We start from the raw sequence: 19,873 nt of genomic DNA on the forward strand, positions 1-19,873 counted from the left end.
ACAGCGCACCCTGACGGTTTCACCATCTTCGCTGGAGACTTCAATCATGCCAACCTGAAGTCTGTTTTCCCGAGGCTTCACCAGCATGTTACTTTTCCGACACGTGGAGACAGCTTCTTGGACCTGGTCTACTCTGTGCAAAAGGGAGCTTTCAAAGCCACCCCCCTCCCCCATCTTGGGGTTTCTGACCATTTCACCGTTTTGCTTTTGCTCGCATACAGACAATTGGTGAAGGCATCCAGGCCGGTTCGGAGGCGGGTTCGGGTGTGGCCTGAGGGTGCCTCCGATGCACTTCGTGTCTGCTTCGACACCACTGACTGGGACTTGTTTAAGCAGGCAGCCACCTACAACGATCGGACGGACATAGAGGAGTATACTGACTCTGTTACCTCTTACATCACGAAGTGCATCGATGATGTGACTTGCTCGAAATCCGTCGTCACTCGCGCGAGCTGGAAGCCGTGGCTGACAGGGGCTGTCCTCAGACTGCTGAGGGCCAGGGACAAGGCTTTCAGAGCGGGGGATGAGGCTGGCTTGAGGACAGCGAGGGCCGACCTGTCCCGAGGCATCAAAGAAGCGAAGAAGGCGTTCTCGTGCAAGGTCTCCACCCACTTCAAGGACAGCAAGGACGCACGTAGCCTTTGGCGGGGCATTCAGACCATCACGGACTACAAGCCCGCGCCGAGGAGCTGTGAGGGCGACGTCCGTCTGCTGAACGATCTGAACCGCTTCTTTGCTCGCTTCGACGCCCAGAACAGCACTTGCCCGCTGAAGTCCACTCCCCCCCCACACGAGCAGCCCCTGCGCCTCTCTGCCGACGGTGTGAGGAGGGCGCTTGCCGCTATTGACACCCGTAAGGCGGCGGGCCCTGACAACATCCCGGGTCGAGCTCTGAAGGACTGCGCTGGGGAGCTGTCGGGTGTCTTCACGGACATCTTTAACGTTTCCCTGCAGCAGGCCATCGTCCCCTCGTGTTTCAAGGCTGCCACCATCGTTCCTGTGCCGAAGAAACCTGCACCGTCCTGCTTCAATGACTACCGCCCCGTGGCACTGACGGCCATCATCATGAAGTGCTTTGAGCGGCTTGTCATAGAGCACATCAAATCCGTTCTCCCCCCCACCATTGACCCTTTCCAGTTCGCGCACCGTGCCAAGCGGTCCTCTGAGGATGCCATCTGCTCTGCCCTCCACTCAGCCCTCACCCACCTGGAGAGAAAGGACACATATGTGAGGTTGCTGTTTGTGGACTTCAGCTCTGCCTTCAACACCATTGTGCCGCAGCGACTCATCTGCAAACTCGACGAGCTGGGCCTCAGTACCTCCCTCTGCAACTGGATACTGGACTTCCTCTGTCAGAGGCCTCAGGTGGTGCGTGTTGGAGACAAAATCTCCGCCAGCATCACGCTGAGCACGGGGGCCCCCCAGGGCTGCGTGCTCAGTCCATTGCTCTTCACCCTGCTAACGCATGATTGCACTGCGACCTACAGCGACAACCGCATAGTGAAGTTTGCTGACGACACGACTCTGGTGGGTTTCATCACGAAGGGCGACGAGACTCGGTACAGGTCGGAAGTTGACCTTCTGACCACGTGGTGCAGGGACAACAACCTCCTGCTGAACGTCAACAAGACCAAGGAAATCGTTGTTGACTTCCGGAAGGGTCACACAAAACACCTGCCGCTGATCATCGACGGTGCTGTGGTGGAGAGTGTGAGCTGCACCAAGTTCCTGGGGGTGCAAATCAGTGAGGACCTCTCCTGGTCCGCAAACACCTCGTCACTGGCAAAGAAAGCTCAGCGCCGCCTGTACTTCCTGCGGAAGCTCAGGCGTGCATGTGCTCCTCAGGCAGTCCTGTCTACATTCTACCATGGCACCATTGAGAGCGTCCTCATCAGTTGCATCGCTGTCTGGGGTGGTAACTGCACTGAACAGAACTTGAAGGCCCTGCAGCGCATAGTGAATACGGCTGGTAAGATTATTGGTGCTTCGCTCCCCTCCCTGAAGGACATTTACACCTCCCATCTCGCCCGCAAGGCAACCTCGATTGCGAGAGATGTGAGTCACCCGGCTCACTTTTTGTTTGACCTTCTGCCCTCTGGGAAGAGGTACAGCAGCCTGCGCTCCCGCACCACCAGACTCGCCAACAGCTTCTTTCTCCAGGCTGTTAGGACCCTGAACTCGCTACCCCCTTCTGCGTAGCGTGCGGCACTGTTGCACTTTTTCTGGAATGTCTGCTGTAAGCGCACTTGCTACTCTTTTTGCTCCTCTTATTTATTTATTTATTTATTTATTTATTGTGTTATTTATTCATTATTTATTCAGCACGCTGTTGTTATACTTGTTTACTTGTTTGTCTGTTGTGGGCCATGTCTTGTCACCGTGGGATGGGGGGAACGAAATTTCGGTTTCTTTGTGTGTCTTTGGCATGTGGAGAAATTGACAATAAAGCTGACTTTGACTTTGACTTTTTGACTTTGACTTTGAAAACGGCTCTCTCATCCCGGCACACAGCGGTGATGTCCAAAGCTCCCATCCAGTTTCCTCCTGGAGAGCAGTCGTCGTTAATGCATTTGTGGGTCCTGTTACCTTGGATGTAACATGTGTAATTCACTCCAGCTGGTCTCTCTGTGTAGGCCACTTGTGGTATTGTTCATCCTCTAACAGTCACATTGAGATTTGCCCAGAAGAGTTTATCATAGGCACCGTCTGCAAGTCCAGAGTGGGATGGGTCGGCATCACTGATTGTGACAGCTCGGTGTTGATATCCAACTCCTCCCATGGATGCCATACATTTCGCTTCAGTGACATTCATTGCTCTGGCCTCCAAGTGACCTTGTGTGGAGGAAGAGGGGAGTTTCGAACACACATAACACCCCTCCCGTGTGTGAGCTCTCACAGTGACCTTTACATACCGGTACCAAGTGTTGGTTTCGTATGGCTTCAAAGTTCTCATCGTGTGACCATCGTTTTCCATGGTCAACATTGTCACTTGGTCTGTTCAGATGAGTCCATAGACCTTAGCACGCTCCAACCACAACGCAGCAGAGGATCCATCTGGCATATGGATCCCCATTGCTACTAGGATAGCAGAGACACCGGGACATCCCCTCGCCTAGCAGAGTGGGGATCGTTGTCCGCTTCACCATCATTGAGACGCCCCACCACTCCGAATTAGGGGTCCAGCACTCTCTGCAACTTGCAGTGGCTGAGGTGAATCCAACTGGGCCGTACAGCGATCGTCACTGCGGTAGTCAGCAAGACTTGGAATGGTCCCTCCCGCCGTGGCTGGCCCAGTTCTTTCTTTTGATGACCTTGATGTAGACCCAGTCTCCTGGATTGATGGGGTTGTCGACCTGTGAGGAGGAAAGATCAAGCAGCAGTAAATTTGTCTTTGACACAGTTTGAGTGTCCTGATCATATAATCTGCCAAGGACTGCTCTTCATCTGTTGTTTGCAACTCTCGTAGTCAATTGTGCCCATTTAACTGGCAAATAGGAGTGTTTGCGGGAAGAGTTTGAACACTTCCTAATGATTCCCTCTAACCAAAGACTACTTATGACAGGGGCTTTCCCATTTATTGCCTCCTGGTTTAAAAGAGATTGTCTTACCCATGCCTTCTTTCTCCTCACACGCCCGCACCCACACAGGGTGTGCGCACACACATCCACACACCCACACCCCCCCCACACACACACACACACGCACACACACACACACACACACACATCTGCATGCACACATACACAAAATGGCATACAAAGTTCAGACGAATGACAACAGACTGTCAACTTTACAGAGATTACGCACAAACACAGAACACACAGACAAAGGGATTCTAATCCATCTCTCATGTAGCTTCTTTTGATAGAATCTCCTATTGGTAAGCTACGTGTTTCTTTCTAACATTCAACCTGCTCAAAATCACTCTTTCATCAAAGTCGCTAGAAGCAAGTTGTATTTCTTTACCACTTGATTTGCATATTTTAACTTTAGTGTAACACAATTTGATCTCTAGTCATTTGTAATTGGGCATACAAACAGCATTGTCATACTTCTTGTATGGACAGGAGCTCTAACAATCTAAAAGGATTTTTGATAACCTGACAATGACATGTTTTGCTGTCATATGGGAGAGGTTTCAGATCTTTTAAATTTCGATACATGATTTGCATAGTACCGGAAACTCCTCTTGCCCTTTGCTTGAGCCGCGGCTTGAGCTCCGGCCTTGCACCTGCTCACAGGGGCCTTATTGTCTCCTGGTCTGACAAACACTTGTGACCGCATCAGTTTTCATCTTTCTAGCTTTTGTCTCTTGAATTCGTTCTCATCTCTTTGTGAAGATTTCAACCACACTCTAGCACTTCTACCACTTCTTCCACATTTCAAATTTCCTTGTACTCCATACATTTTCTTCCACTTCAGCATGTATTGCATACAATTAAGAAATCTACTTGCCATGAACTTCTCATCTCAAAGAAGAGCAGAGCAAGAGATTTACCGCCACTCTCTGTCCCGTCGGTACGGTGATTTGTTCGTCTAATGAGTGTTCGTCCGACAGTCTTGTGTGTTCGTCTCGTCCGTGCTACAAGTACAGCAGGCAGGTTCTGCTTGACATCGGCAGAAGTGGGTTTTGCGGCGTTCTGGACTTTGAAGCGTCGACATTAAAGGCGCTCGGACTGCTACGTCCTGAAACGTCGCCGATCTCACCCGCTATTCCTCCCCCGGTTGGGAGCCGTCGGAAACGGTGTGCGAGGAGGCAGAAGCGGGGCAAGCGCGGAGGCGTCCGGGCCAGGCTGGCGGCCAACCCAGCGCGACCGGCGGTGCCCTCCATTCTTCTGGCGAATGTTCGATCGCTGGACAACAAAATGGATTACGTTCGCCTGCTGAGGTCTACGAACCGGACGGTGCGGAACTGCTGTGTGCTCGTGTTCACCGAGACCTGGTTGAGTGACAACATTCCGGACTCTGCAGTGCATCTGGAGCGGCTAGCGTGCTATCGGGCGGACCGTGCCATTGTACGAGGGGGAAAGTCGCGTGGAGGTGGAATATGCGTCTACATCCGAGAAGAATGGTGCCGGGACTCTGTGGTGGTATGTAAGCACTGCTCGCCGCTTGTGGAGTTTGTGATCATTAAGTGCCGTCCTTTTTATCTGCCGAGGGAATTTACCGCAATTCTGCTAGTCGCGGTATACATCCCGCCTTCCAACATCGAAGGAGACAGGATCGCGGCGCTTGGTGAACTGTACCAGGCTGTCAGTGAACAGCAAACAGCGCACCCTGACGGTTTCACCATCTTCGCTGGAGACTTCAATCATGCCAACCTGAAGTCTGTTTTCCCGAGGCTTCACCAGCATGTTCCTTTTCCGACACCTGGCGACAGCTTCCTGGACCTAGTCTACTCGGCGCAAAAGGGAGCTTTCAAAGCCACCCCCCTCCCCCATCTGGGGCTTTCTGACCATCTCACCGTTTTGCTTTTGCCCGCATACAGACAATTGGTAAAGGCATCCAGGCCGGTTCGTAGGCAGGTTCGAGTGTGGCCTGAGGGTGCCTCCGATGCACTTCGTGACTGCTTCGACACCACTGACTGGGACTTGTTTAAGCAGGCAGCCACCTACAACAATTGGACGGACATAAAGGAGTATACTGACTCTGTTACCTCTTACATCACGAAGTGCATCGATGATGTGACTTGCTCGAAATCCGTCGTCACTCGCGCGAACTGGAAGCCGTGGCTGACGGGGGCTGTCCTCAGACTGTTGAGGGCCAGAGACAAGGCTTTCAGGGCGGGGGATGAGGCTGGCTTGAGGACAGCGAGGGCCGACCTGTCCCGAGGCATCAAAGAAGCGAAGAAGGCGTTCTCGTGCAAGGTCTCCACCCACTTCAAGGACAGCAAGGACGCACGTAGCCTTTGGCGGGGCATTCAGACCATCACGGCTGTGAGGGCGACGTCCGTCTGCTGAACGATCTGAACCGCTTCTTTGCTCGCTTCGACGCCCAGAACAGCACTTGCCCGCTGAAGACCACTCCCCCCCCACACGAGCAGCCCCTGCGCCTCTCTGCCGACGGTGTGAGGAGGGCGCTTGCCGCTATTGACACCCGTAAGGCGGCGGGCCCTGACAACATCCCGGGTCGAGCGCTGAAGGACTGCGCTGGGGAGCTGTCGGGTGTCTTCACGGACATCTTTAACGTTTCCCTGCAGCAGGCCATCGTCCCCTCGTGTTTCAAGGCTGCCACCATCGTTCCTGTGCCGAAGAAACCTGCACCGTCCTGCTTCAATGACTACCGCCCTGTGGCACTGACGCCCATCATCATGAAGTGCTTTGAGCGGCTGGTCATGGAGCACATCAAGTCTGTTCTCCCCCCCACCATTGACCCTTTCCAGTTTGCGTACCGTGCCAAGCGGTCCTCTGAGGATGCCATCTGCTCTGCCCTCCACTCGGCCCTCACCCATCTGGAGAGAAAGGACTCATATGTGAGGTTGCTGTTTGTGGACTTCAGCTCTGCCTTCAACACCATTGTGCCGCAGCGACTCATCTGCAAACTCGACGAGCTGGGCCTCAGTACCTCCCTCTGCAACTGGATACTGGACTTCCTCTGTCAGAGGCCTCAGGTGGTGCGTGTTGGCGACAAAATCTCCGCCAGCGTCACGCTGAGCACGGGGGCCCCCCAGGGCTGCGTGCTCAGTCCATTACTCTTCACCCTGCTGACGCATGACTGCACTGCGACCTACAGCGACAACCGCATAGTGAAGTTTGCTGATGACACGACTCTGGTGGGTCTCATCACGAAGGGCGACGAGACTCGGTACAGGTCGGAAGTTGACCTTCTGACCACGTGGTGCAGGGACAACAACCTCCTGCTGAACGTTAATAAGACCAAGGAAATCATTGTTGACTTCCGGAAGGGTCACACAACACACCTGCCGCTGATCATCGACGGTGCTGTGGTGGAGAGGGTGAGCTGCACCAAGTTCCTGGGGGTGCACATCAGTGAGGACCTCTCCTGGTCCGCAAACACCTCGTCACTGGCAAAGAAAGCTCAGCGCCGCCTGTACTTCCTGCGGAAGCTCAGGCGTGCATGTGCTCCTCAGGCAGTCCTGTCTACATTCTACCATGGCACTATTGAGAGCGTCATCACCAGTTGCATCGCTGTCTGGGGTGGTAACTGCACTGAACAGAACTTGAAGGCCCTGCAGCGCATAGTGAATACGGCTGGTAAGATTATTGGTGCTTCGCTCCCCTCCCTGAAGGACGTTTACACCTCCCATCTCGCCCGCAAGGCAACCTCGATTGCCAGAGATGTGAGTCACCCGGCTCACTCTTTGTTTGACCTTCTGCCCTCTGGGAAGAGGTACAGGAGCCTGCGCTCCCGCACCACCAGACTCGCCAACAGCTTCTTTCCCCAGGCTGTTAGGGCCCTGAACTCGCTACCCCCTTCTGCGTAGCGTGTGGCACTGTTGCGCTATTTTCGGGAATGTCTGCTGTACGCGCACTTGCTCCTTTTTTTTCTGCTCCTCTTATTTATTTATTTATTGTTGTGTTATTTATTCATTATTTATTCAGCACGCTTTTGTTATACTTGTTTACTTGTTTGTCTGTTGTGAGCCATGTCTTGTCACCGTGGGATAGGGGGGAACGAAATTTCGGTTTCTTTGTGTGTCTTTGGCATGTGGAGAAATTGACAATAAAGCTGACTTTGACTTTGACTTTGACTTTATTTCCCATCTTAATTTTAGTAGTTTAAGGTTTTACAATTTTTTTTTTCAAATTTTTTTTCTTTGAGGATCCTCAATGCAGGTTTAAATTGACCTTTCAACAGATTACTAGCCTGTTTTATTGCCGTGGATCAACGCTAGAACTGCTTTTTAGTCAATTTATCCTACCAGTCACACACTCAATCACACAAACTCCAGCGCTTTTTTTAGGCCTATCCAGGGTAAAACCCTCCCAAACAGCTTTGGAAAAACGGACAAAAGAAAAAATCTACGCCCTTCTTCAATTAAGAAAAAGAAACTCTGTTTTTCTTAGCCCGTTTCTTCGACTGGGACTTGAACCCAAGCTGTTCTTTGGCTTGGAAAAACATACAAAGAAAAATCTACACCCTTCTTTGATTAACAAAAAAGAAGCTCTGTGTTTCTTAGCACGTTCCCTCCACTGGGACTCTAACCCAAGCCAGATCCCTCAGCTCGGAAGAACAGACAAAGAAGAGTCTACGCACCTCTTCGATGAACAAAAAAGAAGCTCTGCTTTTCTTAGCCTGTTCATTCCACTGGGACTTGAACCCAAGCTGGCTCTCGTGCACCTCTACGTTTTACGCGTTTCACAACACAATCACACAACTTCAGGCCTTTAACTTACTTGTCACCTGGTTCGTTGCACTGCCGGGTCCCGTTAATCCACCTCTGTCAGACGAAGGCAGACCTAAGACGCTGGCCCAGCGAAGAATTCTCTTCCCAGGACTTTCTTCTCCAGGTCCTCCTAATGGACGCTGGCTTGTCGACAATGTAGCACGTCCTTCTTCGTCAGACAGATAGCGGGTATGAGGGATCCCGGGTTTCGGCACCAAAATGTTAGAGATTCGCTCACTCCAACTTATTTTGCAAGAACCACACGGGAGACAAATACCTTTTAGACACCTGCAGGTGGAGAGTTCATTCGTCGCTGTGCGTACAGCGATGTTCGAATGGAGGTCTGAACTCTCCACCCTGCAAGGGCATATTTATTAAGAGAAACAGAGTGGGGTATGAGTAGGCTGAATAGAAAGCCCTTGTCCTCTAGTCAAAACATATCAGGGGATGTTTTACGACCTTGTGGAGGATGCGACAAGGTAGGTTATTTATTACCGGTTGCATTCCAACATAATCATACGATAAGGATAATCTGGAAAACCCTAACAACCTCCAAGCCTGCTTTGACTGCACCGATCAGGGAGTTTTTGAAGCTGCAACTTCAGACCTGCATGAACTCACTGACACTGTCACATCAGTTTTTGTGAGCATCTGTGTGTGCAGACTAAGACCTTCGGCACGTACAACAACGACAAACCTTGGTGTTAGGTTCAAAATCAGCAAAAGGATCAGCAGACAAAACCAGTGAGGCAGAATGTTGAGTCTTTTCTCGCGAGGAGTGCATTCAGACTTACAGCAGTTCCTAAATACACTAAAGGTCTGTTTGCACTCCTCGCTCTTTTATTTAGGAATGCCCTACCCACAATGTGAGACTAGCCCCTGAGGTGGGGGGAAGCGTGGGCTTTGTCTCATGAGAGAAGAAACGAGATTCTATAAACAAAAAGAAGTCATAGACAAGATGTCATGAGAATCGAAAAGAGTGCAAGGACAAAATGCTATGTGAAATAAGAAGTCACAGACAAGACACCATGAGAAAAGAGTGCAAGGACAAAATGCCATGTGCAGACATCAACAAAATAGTTTGAGCTATCAACAGCTTTCTTGGATTCCCAGAGATGTAGAAGGTCAGGAAGCTCCAGACAGCATCATATGACTTGTTGTGGTCTGGTGGACGTCTGCAAGGCGAAACAGCAAGCATTCTGTGCAATAATTTTATTAATAAGTACTCATTAGGGAACGCATGATAACATATATATACAATTCATCTAACAATTGGTTTACACCGAACCTCCGGAGGCTGCGCAAAGTCAAGGAGGAGGCCTACAGGAGCGGCGACCAGGACCTGTTCAAGCAGACCAGAAACACACTGAACCGAGAGGTCAGGAAAGCCAGGGGGTGTTACGGGGAGAGCCTGGAGAGACGCCAACTGCCAATCCTGATCCCTCAACAGTGTGGAAAAGTCTGCAGAGCATCACGGGCTTCAAGAAACGAACCCCGCGTCCTGTGGAAAGCCCAAGGCTTGCTAACCAGCTAAACAGGTTCTACTGCAGGTTTGATCGGTCCTCCCACACAACGGGACCTCCCGCAGCACAATCTACTACATACTCACCTCCCCCCACAACCGCTCTGTCCACACCTCCATCATCGTTATCATTTACTCTCTCTTACAGAAGTCGCGCCCACACTCCAGATCCGCGAGGAGGTGTGTCAGATGTTCCGGAGACAAAAGGTCAGGAAGGCACCGGGCCCAGACGGCGTGTCACCTTCCTGCTTGAAAGTCTGCGCTAAGCAGCTGGCGCCCACCTTTGCATGGATTTTCAATCGTTCCCTGGAGCTGTGTGAGATGCCCTCGCGCTTCAAGAGCTCCACCATCGTTCCAGTGGCCAAGAAGCCCGCCATCACAGGCTTGAATGACTATAGAACTGTCGCACTGACATCTGTGGTCATGAAATCTTTCGAGGTTAGTGCTGAACCACCTGAAGGATGTCACGGGCCCCCTGCTTGACCCCCTCCAGTTTGCCTCCCGGGCAAACAGGTCGGTGGATGATGCGGTCAACATGGGACTGCACTGCATCCTGCACCAGCTGGACACCCCAGGAACGTACGCCAGGATCCTGTTTGTGGACTTCAGCTCGGCGTTCAACACCATCGCTCCTGACATCTTCCAACAGAAGCTCATCCAGCTCGCGGTGCCTGCCTCCACCTGTCAGTGGATCACCAGCTTCCTGACCAACAGGAGACAGCGTGTGAGACTGGGGAGCATCACATCTGACACCCGGACCACCAATACTGGAGCCCCTCAGGGGTGCATCCTCTCCTCACTGCTCTTCTCTCTCTACACCAACGATTTCTCAGCAGGTGACTCTCCTGTGAAGCTCCTGAAATATGCAGACGACACCACTCCCATCGGAATGATCTAGGACGGTGATGAGACTGCGTACAGACAGGAGTTGGAGTGGCTGGTCCACTGGTGCAGCCAAAACCACCTGGAGCTGAACCCGCTCAAGACCGTGGAGATAACAGTGGACTTCACCACTTTCGCCCCTCACTATCCGCAGTAATACTATTCTTTCCACAGACACCTTCAAGTTCCTGGGAACCACAATCTCTCGGGACCTGAAATGGACCGGCCACATAGACTCTGTCCGGAAGAAGGCCCAGCAGAGGCTGTACTTCCTGAGACAGCTCAAGAAGTTAAACCTGCCGCAGGAGCTGCTGAAGACCTTCTACACTGCCATCATCCAGTCTGTCCTCTGCACCTCCATCACTGTCTGGTTTGGATCGGCCTCCAAACAAGACAAGCACATACTGCAACGGACAATCAGGACTACAGAAAAGATAATTGGAATCAATCTCCCATCTATCCAAGACTTGTACCTGTCCAGGACCAGGAAACGTGCAAGTAACATCTCTACAGACCCTTCTCACCCAGGTTGCAGTCTGTTTGAACTACTCCCCTCCGGACGGCGTTATAGAGCTCTGTACGCTAAAACCAGCAGACACAGAGACAGCTTCTTCCCCCAGGCTGTTGCTCTGATGAACTCACACCACTCTTAGAGTCTCAGAGTCATTACTGTGCAATAATATCCTCCACACCTTTTTTGAATTGTCTACACTGTTTGTAGTGTGTCCTCTCTGCATCCATTGCAGCCTGGTCATCCTAGAAGAGGGACCATCCCATCTGTGGTCTCTTCTCAAGGTTTCTCATTTCCCCTAGCTGGAGTTTTGAGTTTTTCCTTGCCCTCTTGGGAGTTCAAGATCAAGGGATGTTTGAGAATATCTGCCATTTTTCACATGTCCTGAGTGTTGTTGTTAGTCACCTAAATGTTGAACAGAGGCTGTGATTTACCGAAGTCAAATTCCTTGTTTGGCACGCTCAAACATGGCGAATAAAAACTCTTGAATCTTGTTGAAAACCTGTCTTAGGTCATGGTATTCTCTGGGCACGAGTGAAAGATCAATCGGACCTGATTCCTCAGGTGCTACTAGGGGCGGGTGAGATGGAACTGCAGACTGAAGACAAGAGGACAAGCACATTGACCGGGCACTCTGACCAGTTGATCTGGAGGTTGTGTCTCCGGAGCCAGGGGAACCCAAGGACAAGGGTCGACTGATTGGAAAGACATGAAATGAAATCAGTTTTCGATAGTTGCCAGAAATGAGCAGCTCCACGGTGTCATGTAACATGGGGGTAGAGATGGTCCAAATGGTAGAATATGGATTGTTCACAGGAATAAATTGACAGAGCTGAAATTCCAAATTTGTCCAAAAGATGGCGCCAGACCAAAACGTGAGACCAAAAGAGGGGCCAGAATAAGCTAAACCAGTTAAAATCGAAAAGAGGAACACGGTGTCAGAGTGTAAGTCACGCATGGAGGCACAAATGAAATTTTTATTATGTGATTTTTATTTTTTGATTTCTTTGCTTGGCTAAAAATGTATTCTGTAACCGCTTTAAGCAATATTATTTGTCATTTCGATCAAGGGACCCGCCACTATGAGAATAGTGGCGTGACATAAATTGTTTGGAGAAGCACAAATGAAATTTTTATTATGTGATTTTTATTTTTTGATTTCTTTGCTTGGCTAAAAATGTATTCTGTAACCGCTTTAAGCAATATTATTTGTCATTTCGATCAAGGGACCCGCCACTATGAGAATAGTGGCGTGACATAAATTGTTTGGAGAAGCACAAATGAAATTTTTATTATGTGATTTTTATTTTTTGATTTCTTTGCTTGGCTAAAAATGTATTCTGTAACCGCTTTAAGCAATATTATTTGTCATTTCGATCAAGGGACCCGCCACTATGAGAATAGTGGCGTGACATAAATTGTTTGGAGAAGCACAAATGAAATTTTTATTATGTGATTTTTATTTTTTGATTTTTTTTTGCTTGGCTAAAAATGTATTCTGTAACCGCTTTAAGCAATATTATTTGTCAATTCGAAATTGTTTAAGAAAGTGGGTCAAGGGTGAAAAGGGGAAGTGAAAGGTTTTACCACTAGCTGTGCATTTGGTGGAAAGTACTGCGTGGTCAGGGCGGAAACAGCTGCTAAAGGCCACAGATAACCGGGCGTGGGGAAACTGGCCAGTTCCCTCTATAGGCGTGAGAAAGCTGGCCAGTCCCTTCTATAGGCGTGGGAAAACTGGGCAGTCTTACCCTATAGGGAAAGTACCGGAGAAAAGAAGGGGGACGGAGAGGTCTATAAAAGGTCCTGCTGGAGTAGCTTCAGGGCTTTTTTCCCCCAAAAGAGCGCTTATACGTGAAGAGGCCCGGAGGAGTTTCAAGATTTTTTCCAAAGTCCCGAAGATCTTTGTGTGAGACGCAGGATCGCTGGACTGAAATTAACTTGGATTTACTCCCAAAAATTGGACTGGACAACTTTATAGGAGGAATAGGTGAGAGGGATTTATATTTTTTATGTATTTTAGCGAGAGGGGGGAATAGTCATCGGGCCGCCGGATTCCTCGTGGCCAGCCTGTTTCTTTAATTTGGATTTTAGAAGCAAGATCGAACTGATCACTCGACTTTGCTTTCACCAAAAATAGCACGCAGCTGGTAATTACCTCTTCCCTTTTTTATGAACTGTGTTTTGCAATCGAATTGTTCTGGGATTGAATGATTTTATTAACACGGGTATCAGTGAGTGAAATTGTTCAGTTTCTGGGGTAATTGAGATTTGTAATTCTATTCCATGTTTCTTCAATAAATGTGTTTTGTATATCACTTACTTCGTTGTGCGCGGATTTGTGCTAAATATGCAACCGATGGTTTGGGGCCGATTTAAATAAAATAAATTAACGGAAGTGTTTAAATCGGATTATTATTTTGTGTAGAACGGAAAGTTATTTAACTATTTGAAAGGCTCAGGCCCGCTTCCCCTTTTTGACGGGCCGCGTAAAAAGTAACTCTGAGCAAGTTAGAGAATTAAATAACTTTCGTAAATATTTAACGGAAGAGTTGAGTTCGTTGAAAGTGAATTCGGTTGAGAATTTACTTCCTTTAAATAACATAACGACGATGATTAAAATAAATCAGTGAAGTTGGTGGAGGATAAAAGTATTTCGATTGTCCGTCGGGCGCGGCCCAGTTCCCCTTTTTGACGGGCCGCGTAAAAAGTAACTCTGAGCAAGTTAGAGAATTAAATAACTTTCGTAAATATTTAACGGAAGAGTTGAGTTCGTTGAAAGTGAATTCGGTTGAGAATTTACTTCCTTTAAATAACATAACGACGATGATTAAAATAAATCAGTGAAGTTGGTGGAGGATAAAAGTATTTCGATTGTCCGTCGGGCGCGGCCCAGTTCCCCTTTTTGACGGGCCGCGTAAAAAGTAACTCTGAGCAAGTTAGAGAATTAAATAACTTTCGTAAATATTTAACGGAAGAGTTGAGTTCGTTGAAAGTGAATTCGGTTGAGAATTTACTTCCTTTAAATAACATAACGACGATGATTAAAATAAATCAGTGAAGTTGGTGGAGGATAAAAGTATTTCGATTGTCCGTCGGGCGCGGCCCAGTTCCCCTTTTTGTCGGGCCGCGTCAAAAGTTAAATAGGACACGATCAAAAAAATAGACTTGCCTTCCAAATTAATTATTGGGCAAATCTAAATACAGCACGACATTTTTATTCGTTTAAGAAAGTCGCTATTCTTTTCGAAGCAATTAAGTGGGGTGAAGAACTCCGACGGTCAAGTGCTAGATCTACGTATACGAAGTTAGAATTAATAATATAGGGTGCATTAATTTTCTTCTTAAATGCTATTATTGTCACACTTTTATTAATTCGATTCTCTTTCGAATAAAAAAGTTGGTCGGCTCGCTGCATGAGCGACCAAGTGGAACGGACCCATATTAACATTTACTTCGGCAAAACTAGTGCTTGGGTGCGCTATACAAACGAATCCCTGAGGTCTTAACAAAGACATCTAAAAAATATCCGTAACGAATAAGAACTTCAAACATTAGCGGGGAGCCATCAATACGATGCGGTCACTTCGAAGTCCTGCCTCGAATTGAGTTACTCGGCACGCGCTTCGGGTGACTTAAGAGGGATTGGCGTCGTACAGAAATTAGATTGATTCCGGAGGAGTTAATTTAACTCGGGTGGTTAGATTACGGACGAATCTCCGAACCCGGCTAAAACAAACCCGTTACTGGGAAGCCGGGGGCACCTTAATCCGAGAGGTGCGTTTGACAACGGGTTTGGTCCATCTGGTTATGCTGGAGAGGCCCCTCCCATCCAAGGCAGAGACAGAGAGAGGAACGGAGAGATGTTCCGTCTCGATCTGGGCTCGAGAGACGAATTCCTGGTCGATCAAATTTCTCTCACACCACGAGTCGACCAGCGTTGTTAGCTTGTAGCTATGGTTGTGGACAGAAATCATGGTGGATAGGGAGAAGCGAGGAGACTAAATACTTTGAGGATGGTCCGGCGTTCCTCCCCTCATGACCGTCGGACCCTCTCTTTTGGCCGAATTGGACAGCTGGCGACAAAATGACCCGGGGAGCCGCAGTACAGACACTGTCGGGACTCGGCGCTGCTGCAGTTCCTCCGGCGATAGTCGAGCCCGGCCAACCTGCATGGCCTTGGACTCTGGAGAGGACTGGTAAGATGACTGCACAGGCGGACTTGGCCTGGCTAAAAAAGGGCTGTGACTACCTTCCGTCCGCTCCCATCGAGATCTTCTCTGTTGTTGGGTCTAAATACGATTAGACATTAAATCACTCACTGGAATGAAGAGGAGAAGACAACCAGAACAGGTTTACTCGCGAGGAGAACGATAGAGCAAGCAATCTCAGTTACAACCTCCATCAGTTCTGAGTCTTTACTCCACGTGCCCCTCTTTTTAATGTTATGGTTGCCCTGGTTACAGAGGCGTTGCTACACTAAAGGGAGGGGGGATTGTGTCTGTAGCAACGCTGATTAGCAAAAGAATGTAGTGTGGTGTGAATTAGCACTTCGCTGTTGGCTCTTGACCCCCCGCAGAGGCCGTCCGCAGCTGTCTTCCTTCACAGTTGGCTGACCTGTCCTCAAGGTCAACAAATGTCCTGACGCACGTTGATTGCCGCTTTGCTGTGGAACAAATGCAACTAGACCTTTGCTAACTTTATCTACTTGGTAATTAACACACAATAGTAATAAGTAACTTGTCCTAAACATTTCAACACACATTAAGCAAACGTGAGGTAACCGGTATGCAGTTCCTTAAACAAACATTGAGTAAATATGGGATAACTTTAATGCAACTACTTCTAACTGTATGTATCCCTTAACAAAGAAAAACAGGTCTGATAAACTACAATCTATGAACCAAACTTATATCTAAATAGAAGGAATGAAATTCCTGTGAATCAAACAAAGAACATTTCACCTATGCAAATAAGCCCTGCTCATTGTTAGTGAAGGACTCTTTACGGGAACCAAAACACACAGACAACATAAGGACAGGAAAGGTACAAATGGCTGACAGGGATCAAAAGACATCCCTATCACATAAAAGGAACAAAGAGATAAAAGGAAAAGATAAACTCGTAAAGGCGAGGCCTCAAGGTCTGGCAGGCCAAAGCTTCACTTAAAATTATTCCAACATCTGTCTCTCCCTAATCCGATTGTCCAAACGAATGGCCAGGGAAATTAGGTCGTCCAAAGTGTCTGGTTCTTCCAGGACTGCCAATTGTCCTTTAAGGACTCATCCAAGGCTTGAAAGAAAGCCGTTTTCAAGGCTACAGGGCCCCACCCGGACGCAGCTGCTAACGTACGGAACTCAATAGAGAAATCTGACACAGGGTTGTTCCCTTGCCTGAGCCCCCACAACCGGTGAGACACACCGGTTTGATCGGTCTCGGTCGAAAAGGTCTGCTTAAATTCCTTTAAAAACTCTTCGTAAGAACAGCCAAAATGCCTGCAGTTAGCAAATCGGGCTTCTACATATCTTAGCGCCTTGCCCGTGAGGAATCCCAAAATAAACGAGATCTTAGCTCCGTCGTGGGAAAAAGACAGGGGAGACCGATTAAAAACTAGTACACATTGCAGGAGGAAACCTCCACAGCTACCACCCTCTCCGGAGAACTTCTCCGGATGAGGGGAACGAACCTCGCTGAAGTGTAGACTCTGCGGCAGGACTGAAGTGCTCGTGGCGCCAGCTGGCGGCAAGGGGGTTTCTCTGACCTGGGTGTCTTGAAGTAATCTGGTCACTTGTTCTAGGTGAATGTTGGTTCACTGCTGCTGCTCCAGGAGGGCTTTGAGAGTGGACTCGTGGGACTGGAGTTGCTGCTGCTGTTCGGCAAGGGTTCGTCTGAGTGGTTCTGCTGGGTCTGATTGGCCTGAGTGTTCTGTCATCGTTTTGGCGATTGATTTGACCCACATGCAGGAAACCAACTCAGAAGTTCAGAATGAGTGATGAGTGTTTATTGGAGAAGATGTGGTGGAGGCGGAGCGGGAGGATCTGAGCCAGGAGCAAGGAGCGGGAGCAGCAATGGCGGAGCGTGTGGAGTTCAGCCAGAAAGGGTGGATCTTGGCGGTGAGCCGTGGAGGGACTCTGCGAGCAAAATACACAAGACTTGGTCAGAGGATTCGACGTGGCTGTGGCGGAGATCATACTGCAGACCGGAGGATCAGGAGAACGTGGCGTCAATGAGCAAGAGGTTATCGAGGAGCTAGAGGCACAGCCGTGGAGGTGATCACAACAGGTAGGACACTCAGGTGACAATTGGTTGACAGCTTGCTCCTTAAGAGCCCTCCTTTAACGAGCCTGATGAGCCGCACCTGGGCCCTCTGCCACTATGCCACTTGCTCCCTGTGGAAAAAATAGGTACACCACCCCGGACCCTGACAGCGGGCAACTCATGCGGTCCTCATGGGCGACCTGGTGCCCGCGAGGACCGTGTTGGTTGCCCCTGTTCTACACCATTCACTTTATTAGTGTGAAGGCGAAGCGCCTAGAAATTCTGTCCATAAAAATTATGAACAGAATCGGTGACAAAGGGCAGCCTTGGCGGAGTCCAACCCTCACTGGGAACGAATCCGACTTACTGCCGGAAATGCGGACCAGACTCTGGCATCGGTGATACAGGGACCGAACCGCCCTTATCAGTTGGCTCGGCACCCCGTACTCCCGAAGCACCCTCCACAGAACCTCCCGAGGGACACGGTCGAACGTCTTCTCCAAGTCCTCAAAACACATGTGGACTGGTTGGGCGAACTCCCATGCACCCTCGAGGATCCTGCCGAGGGTGTAGAGCTGGTCCACTGTTCCACGGCCAGGACGAAAGCCACACTGCTCCTCCTGAATCCGAGGTTCGACCTCCCGACGGACCCTCCTCTCCAGCACCCCTGAATAGACCTTACCAGGGAGGCTGAGGAGTGTGATTCCCCTGTAATTGGAACACACCCTCCGGTCCCCCTTCTTAAAGAGGGGAACCACCACCTCAGTCTGCCAATCCAGAGGCACTGTCCCCGATGTCCACGCAACGTTGTAGAGGCGTGTCAGCCATGACAGCCCCACAACATCCAGAGCCTTTAAGAACTCCGGGCGGATCTCATCCACCCCCGGGGCCTTGCTACCGAGGAGTTTTTTAACTACCTCAGTGACTTCGACCCCAGAGATTGGAGAATCCGCCTCAGAGTCTCCAGGCCCTGCTTCCTCAATGGAAGGCGTGTAGGTGGAATTGAGGAGGTCTTCGAAGTATTCTCCCCACCGACTCACGACGTCCCGAGTCGAGGTCAGCAGCACGCCACCCCCACTGTAAACAGTGTTGACGTTGCACTGCTTCCCCCTCCTGAGACGCCGGATGGTGGACCAGAATTTCCTCGAAGCCGTCCGAAAGTCATTCTCCATGGCCTCACCGAACTCCTCCCACGCCCGGGTTTTTGCCTCAGCAACCGCCGAAGCCGCGTTCCGCTTGGCCATCCGGTACCTGTCAGCTGCCTCCGGAGTCCCGCAGGCCAAAACGGGCCGATAGGACTCCTTCTTCAGCTTGACGGCATCCCTTACCGCCGGTACTTTTAATATCTTTTTTGTTAAATATTCTTCCCAGTTTTTACTCGTCTGATTTGAAAACGAGTTATTTGTCAGTTTGTTTTGTAGCTTTTACTATATATAATATGAGGTGCTCATACATTTATTTGGGTTGACAGTCATAATGGGCCTCCGAAAGAAGCTGTGACTACCGCGAATAAGAAGAGTTTGACACCCTTGCTATAGATCGTCTCAGAGACATCACTGGGCAATAACATTCTGCTCTTGCCACTTAAATGTTGTTAGTCAGTGGTCCCCTACATTTTTTGCGCCACGGACCGATTCCGTGTCAGAAATATTTTCGCAGACCGGCCTTTATATAAATAAATAATACATTTATATATAGAAATAATACATTTATAATAAATATATAAATACGATGAAATAAAAAGATACGACTGGCATAAAAACAAGTATAAACGACGTAAAAATAAAACTCATCCTTACGTTGAATTAGTTGGAGCACTGAGCTCGTTTCTCAGAAACGAGCCGCTCTCATCTAGGCATATTTGGAAACAATGCCACTCGAAGGTTTGTCTTTCAATACAGGATGCTTGGTCTCCATGTTACGAAGCAGTTTTGAAGGCTTCATTGCCTCGTTAGCTAACCTGTCGCCACATGTTATGGGCTTGGTGCGTCAGAGTCACCTGTGGCGATAAATCCATATTTTAAGTAGAACTCCAGAAATTTTCTTTTAAATGCAGCTTTCCTTTTCTTAGAAGTCGTAGCCTCTTCTTCTTTCGTCTCCTTTTTTCCCTTTTCGAAGAAGCTTTCCAAACATCTCTGTTCCTTGCTCATGTTTGCTTGCTTCGTGGGCTTGACTGAGGTGACGTGTCAAGTGACCGAGACGAGCGTCTTGACCTGAATTAATTGATCATCGAAAAAAAAAAAAAAAAATCTGTGCGGCATCGCAGCCCGGTACCAAGTGACCCACGGACCAGTACCGGTCGGCGGACTGGTGGTAGGGGACCCCTGTTGTTAGTCATTTCAATGTTGTACAGAGG

The sequence above is a fragment of the Syngnathus scovelli genome, chromosome 1 (assembly GCF_024217435.2).
Source record: "Syngnathus scovelli strain Florida chromosome 1, RoL_Ssco_1.2, whole genome shotgun sequence".
NCBI classification, from domain to species: Eukaryota; Metazoa; Chordata; class Actinopteri; order Syngnathiformes; family Syngnathidae; genus Syngnathus; species Syngnathus scovelli.